Source organism: Myxine glutinosa, chromosome 5 (genome assembly GCF_964187855.1).
Source record: "Myxine glutinosa chromosome 5, kmMyxGlut1.1, whole genome shotgun sequence".
Lineage (NCBI taxonomy): Eukaryota > Metazoa > Chordata > Myxini > Myxiniformes > Myxinidae > Myxine > Myxine glutinosa.
Genome location: NC_136265.1, coordinates 15,870,615 through 15,876,614, shown reverse-complemented (window position 1 = coordinate 15,876,614; position 6,000 = coordinate 15,870,615).

Genomic DNA, 6,000 nt, shown 5'->3' with positions numbered 1-6,000 from the left:
GGCCGGGCCAACTCTGCAAATTTTGCCACAAAGCGCCGGTAGTAGGAGCAGAGTCCCAAAAATCCCCGCACCTCCTTGATGGTACGTGGTGCGGGCCACTCCTCTACCGCGGTAATTTTGCCTGGGTCTGTTTTTACCCCCTCGCGACCGATAACATGACCTAGATAGGCCACCTCTCTTGCGAACAAAGTGCACTTACTCGGACTCAATTTCAGCCCTGCCTGTCTGAGGCACCCAAACACCTGGTCCAAATTAGCTATTGCCTGGGGGAATGTCTTCGCATGTACCAGAACGTCATCCAGGTACACCAGGCATGACTGCCATGGCATGCCACCCAGAACATGCTCCATTAGTCTCTCAAAGGTGGCGGGGGCGTTACACAAACCAAACGGCATCAGAGTGAACTCATACAGCCCCTTACCTGTGGAAAATGCCGTTTTCTCCTTCCCTGCCCTATCCATCTCCACCTGCCAATACCCACTCTTGAGGTCCAAAGTTGAGAACCAATTTGAGCCCGCAACGGCATCGAGGGTATCGTCAAATCTTGGCAGGGGATATGATTCCTTGAGTGTCACGTTGTTTAGCTGGCGATAGTCCACGCAGAAACGCGTGGTCCCATCTTTCTTTTTGACCAGCACAACAGGTGACATCCAAGGACTTCCCGAGGGCTCGATGATACCTGCATCGAGCATTTTTTCTTCCTGCTCGTCAGCTTCCTCCCTCTTGCTCCAAGGGAGCCGTCGGGCGGGCTGACGAATAGGCCGGGCCTCACCGGTGTGGATCTGATGTTTCACCAGGCCCGTACGTCCAATATCCTCGGGGGACAGGGAGAAGATATCCAAATGGGATTCAATTAATTTGTGTAAGGCCTCCCTCTGGGTACCTCCCAACTCTATGCTACTTCGATTTACCATCTCACAAATGGGCTCGGGCCAATTCCTAGTATTTATTGAAGGCTCCCCCTGGGGCCGGCAAGGCTGGACGTTCTCGCCCCTCACTGCCGCGACTTCGTTAACTGGGGTGCAGCCGGCTATCTTCGTGCCCCTTACTATAGTGCATGGTTCCATACTAATATTTATTACTCGGACGGCCACCACTGGCCCGTCCGTTTTTACGAGGGTGCGGCCCACGATTAAACCCGGGATGGACTGCGCTGCCACCGCTTCGACCAGGCCGCAGGACTCCTGCCATGTTTGGCGAGCTGACCATCAGGCCGGCACTATGGCCTCGGCCCTCGTAGGGATGGTCACGGCCTCGGAAGCCTCCAGCTCCATCCTCTCGGCCGTGCTTACCCCCTCCAATGGTAGCTCTTCTACTCCCACTTGCAGGGTCCCCCAGCACAAATCGATTTTACAACCGCTGGCAGTCAACAAATCCAACCCTATTAAGCATGGGTCGCACACCTCCGCCACCCAAACTTCTATTTCCCTCTTTACCGACCCCAACTTGAGGGTTACAAAACCACGCCCTATGATCGGGGCCGTTACCCCGGTAGCCAGCTGCAAACTATAATTTTCCAGACGCTGGATTTTATCCCAGCCGTCTGCACTCAAATTGAGGATCACAGGGCTGATGATCGTGGCGCGAGCTCCTGTGTCCACTACGGCGTCTACCCCCACGCCTGCAATTTTGCACCGAATCGTCAAGCTACCTGTTCCAATTTGGCCACAATGAATGACCTGTCGCGTCAATGAGGGCGCTTCACCATCCCCTACTACCGAACACGGCCCTGTATTTTTTTTTTTTTTATTTTTTTATTTTTTTTTTGTATACAAGATCGAGGCTCGTGAAAGAGCGAACATTAATCACACAGAAAGACAAACAGACACATAAAACAAATAACATCGGGAGCGGTAGACAAGATGGGGAGAGAGGGGGAAGGACACAAACACAACATTTGAGAGCAGGGACCGAGAGACATGGAGACATCGAGAGATCTGTGGGAGGGAGAGGGCTTTGGGGGGGAGGCATGTGAATGGGGGGAGGCATGTGAAGGGGGGGAGGCATGTGAAGGGGGGGGGGGGGGGTGGGAGAGGTATAAACATATGGACACTGCCAGGATTTCCAGGAAATAAGTTGGAATTTCAAACAAGGTGGATCTGGGGTGAATTAGTGGGGGTAGAAAAGATCAAGGTTATGGATGGGGGAAGATAAGAGATGGTGGTGAACAGCTGTTTTAAAGACCTGGAGGGAGGAGAGGGATTGAAGGGAGTGTGGGAGTTTGTTCCACAGGCGGGAGAAAAGAGGAATGAAAGAGTGAAGGTGAGCAGAGAGCCGAGATTTCGGCAGTTTAACCATCAGAGGGTTGCTGGCAGATCTTGTGCGACCTGTAGGAATATTTGGGGGACAGAGCACAGAGAGAGCTGGGGGAGCAAGGCCGGAGAGGAGTCGGTAGAAGACAGAAAGACCACCTACCTGCCTGCGGTGAGTGAGTGAAAGGCCCTCAGAGATAGCTTCATCGCGGGAGATTCCAATGATTTTGAAAGCTTTGGATTCAACAGCGTGAAGCCGAGCCAGGTGTGAGGCAGGAGCACCAGCCCATAGGGGAGAACAGTATTCCATTGAGCTGCGGATGAAAGTCTTGTAAGTATGCTCGGCACCTTCTAGTTTCCCAGGCCCTAGCGGGGAGGGGGGGGGGTGTCTGGGGTCGGCTAACCCGACCCGTACGGGGCGGAGTTGTTTGTCTCGGCTGCTGGGGTGCGTCCCGGCGAGGAGCTCGACACTCCCACGCACGGTGACCCAGCCGGCTACAATTAAAGCACCTCACCTGGTAAGGTGCCTGCCTCCGGAATTCCAAATTCCCCCCTCCCCCTGAATGTCCGAATTGGGGCATTTGATCGTGGCCTCCGGGGCCGCCTGCCATGGTCCAGGCCCTGCCAGACGCTGGTTCACCAGCCTCCGGACCATGCTCTCCAGGTCAGGGCCCCCTTCGGGGGCGGGCCCCCTTGGGGGCCGCCACCCATCACGGGCCCTGCCTGGCGCACCGCCACGGCATGGCGCTCGCCTCCCTGAGCCAGGGGCCTCGCTGCTTCCCAACGGGCCGCAGCGTCAGCCGCCTGGCTCAAGGTCTGCGGGCACCACATGGCGAGCTATTGTCGGAGCTCCGGATCTGGGAAGGCCTGGATAAAGTGATCCAGCGCCAGGCTTTCCTGGGAACCCGCTGCCATGTCCGCATGTGCAATCCCGACTGCGCGGCGAATTTCGTAGGCAAGTTCCCCGATGGTTTCCTGGGGCTTGCGTTTTCGCACCGCGAGCTGAGCTTTAACAAGCTCGCTCTGCTGTTCAACTCCGAATCTGTTAATTAAAGCCGCACGGAGGGCTGGAAGGGTGAAATCACCCGGTGGTAAGGCGGTCAGCACCTCCACCGCCGTGCTGCGCAGTGCCCCCACAAGGTGTACTCCACCTTCGTCCGGATTCCAACCGTTTCCCTTACACACATACTCGAACTGCGCCAGGTACGCCCTTAGATCACTCTTACCATCATACGGCACGAGTGGGACCTTGTGGGTGCCCGAAGACCAGACCCCGTGCGTCGCTCCTTGTGGGGTTAGCACGGGGCCGAACCATTTGGGCCCCCACAGTACACTATTCCCGGGGGGGCTCTCGTGCATCTCCCGTCCCTCTAAAGACTACCCCTGTCGGTGTCGATGCTTGGGTTGCTCCTCCGCAACCCGCTACCCACTCCATACTCGCACACCCTGGCTCACCAATACCTCTCGCACTCCCCATGGTCGGACATCCTTGCACAAACTCTCTTTCCACACACTCCGGACCAGTCACACACCTCACCATTGGCCTCTCACGAACACCCGGTTCTATACCAACACCCAAGCTCGCTGAACCTCCCCTCACACCATATACATTTCCGAGCATATCGCCACTCACCTCGGCGCCTTGTCTTCTTCGCTCCTCCTCCGCCACCTGCAAACTCTTTATTTGGTCAGTAAGCACATCATCACGCTGTGAGCACAGACCTTGCACCAATTCCATAACCTCCTCCTTTATTTCCTTCTTGGTCTCCCTCCGTCTCTTTTTAATTTCACTCACCCCTTCTTCCACTTCCTCTAACTTTCGTTTCACCTCTTTTATTTCCCGGTGTGCCCCCTCAATTTCTTCCTCTAAGGCCACTTTGGTCGTCTCTATATGCTTCCTGACGTCCCGGTCTCTTGTCTCCAACGTCTTTGCTACCTCGTCCAGCCTCTTTGTCCGTCCCTCGTGTACCGTCTGACATTCTTTCTTCGTCGCTATTAGTTCTTTCTTTATTTCCTTCTGTGTCACTTTCAGCCCCCCTATCACAGCGGTGTTATTCTCTAATTGCTCCCCTAACTCCTTTTGTCCCACTGTCAGCTGATCTACTCCTCGCGTCAGATCTTCTATGCCCCCCTGTAACCTAGCCGTACTCTTCCTCACCTCTTTCTCCATGTGCTTCTCACACTGCTTTACCTAATCGCGTACTCCTCTGACCTCTTCGCTCACCCCGCGCCTTATATCCCCCCCCATGTCTACTATTTCCTTGGTAGATGCCGCCCTCATCTGTTCTAGCTCCCCCTTGTGGGTGTCCAATTTGTTTTCTAGTCCAATTTTACCTCCTCTATCTGCTCCCCCATTCGTTTGATTTCCCGGGCGGATTGATCCCCTATCTCCCTCAATTTGCCTTCCATCCTGTTTTCTAACCCCGTTAACCCATTCTTCACCCCTTCCATTTGGTTATCCTGGGTGGCCATTCTATTTTCCAATCCCGTTAACCCGTCCTTCATTTCCCCAATTTGACTACTCACGTCCTCCAATTGGCCCCCTAATTTGCCCTCTAATCCTACCAATTTGACCTCTAGGCCCCCAATTTGGCTTCCCATGTCATTTCTCAATTCCCCAATTTGGCTTCCCATGTCATTTCTCAATTCCCCAAATTTACTGTCTAGTCCTTCAAATTTTGCTTCTAATTTATTGGTGTTGCCCATTGCTTCTTCCCTCATTGCATCCATCTTACTCCCCGATTCTACCATATAGGCCCTCATTTGTATCATAAACAATTGGAAGTCCCCTGGCCCCGCGGGCTCGGCACTCGCCGCCACCTGTGAGGCGCCGCCATTTTGTGCGCCTGCAACCCCTACTGCTGCATCTTCTTCAACCTCCTCTTCCATTTCTCCCACCTCTTCCCCTGGGGTTCTGGGTTAACTCTAGCCCCTCTTCTATCTCCCCCACCGGCATCCGATCGCCTTGATTATCCATGGCACGATTTTAATTTGGTCTTAGTAATAATTTCGGCCGCTCGTAATTTTGACCAAATTTTTTAGATTATATAAAAATTTGGTTCGGGCTTCAAATCCCACTCCCCGCCACCAATTGTTGCGGATCCGGGGGTCGGCGCTCCCCTTACCAAGGGGGGCGGGGGTTAATCCCCTTGTCTTTTACACTGGCCGATCATCCGTTCCTGGACATTATCTCCCTGCTTTGCAGAGAGATTGGTAAGCAGGTATTTGGGAGTCCATCTTGACCAATCACCCTGGCCAATCTCAACCCCGCAAAGGAGCGTCATAATTTCCAGGAACGGAGGATCGGCCAGTGAAAAAGACAAGGGGATTAATCCCCCCTTGGTAAGGGGAGCGCCGACCCCCAGATCCGCAACAATATGTATAAAGTTTACTCAAGCATAGTATAAAGACAAAGCCATTGATCAGGTCTTACCAAGATGAATGCAGCGCAGACCAGTACATGGTGCATTCAGAACGTGTAATTCTCCCTTCACACATAAAGAGCACTCAACTATATCCAGCATGCATTAGATCACCACACCCCAGAATATTCCTCTCCTTCTTCTTCAGTTTCACTACAGTAAACTTGGTAGCTAAGGAGAAATTGTAGTGGAATATTAAGATGATGGTATTGCCGAATCTGTGCTCCGACGTTCTCCTTCGTCATGACTTTTTGAATCAGCACGGGCGTTTAGAGATGCGATTCAATAGTGAACAACCCACTAAAATCTTCTCGGTATGCAGCTTG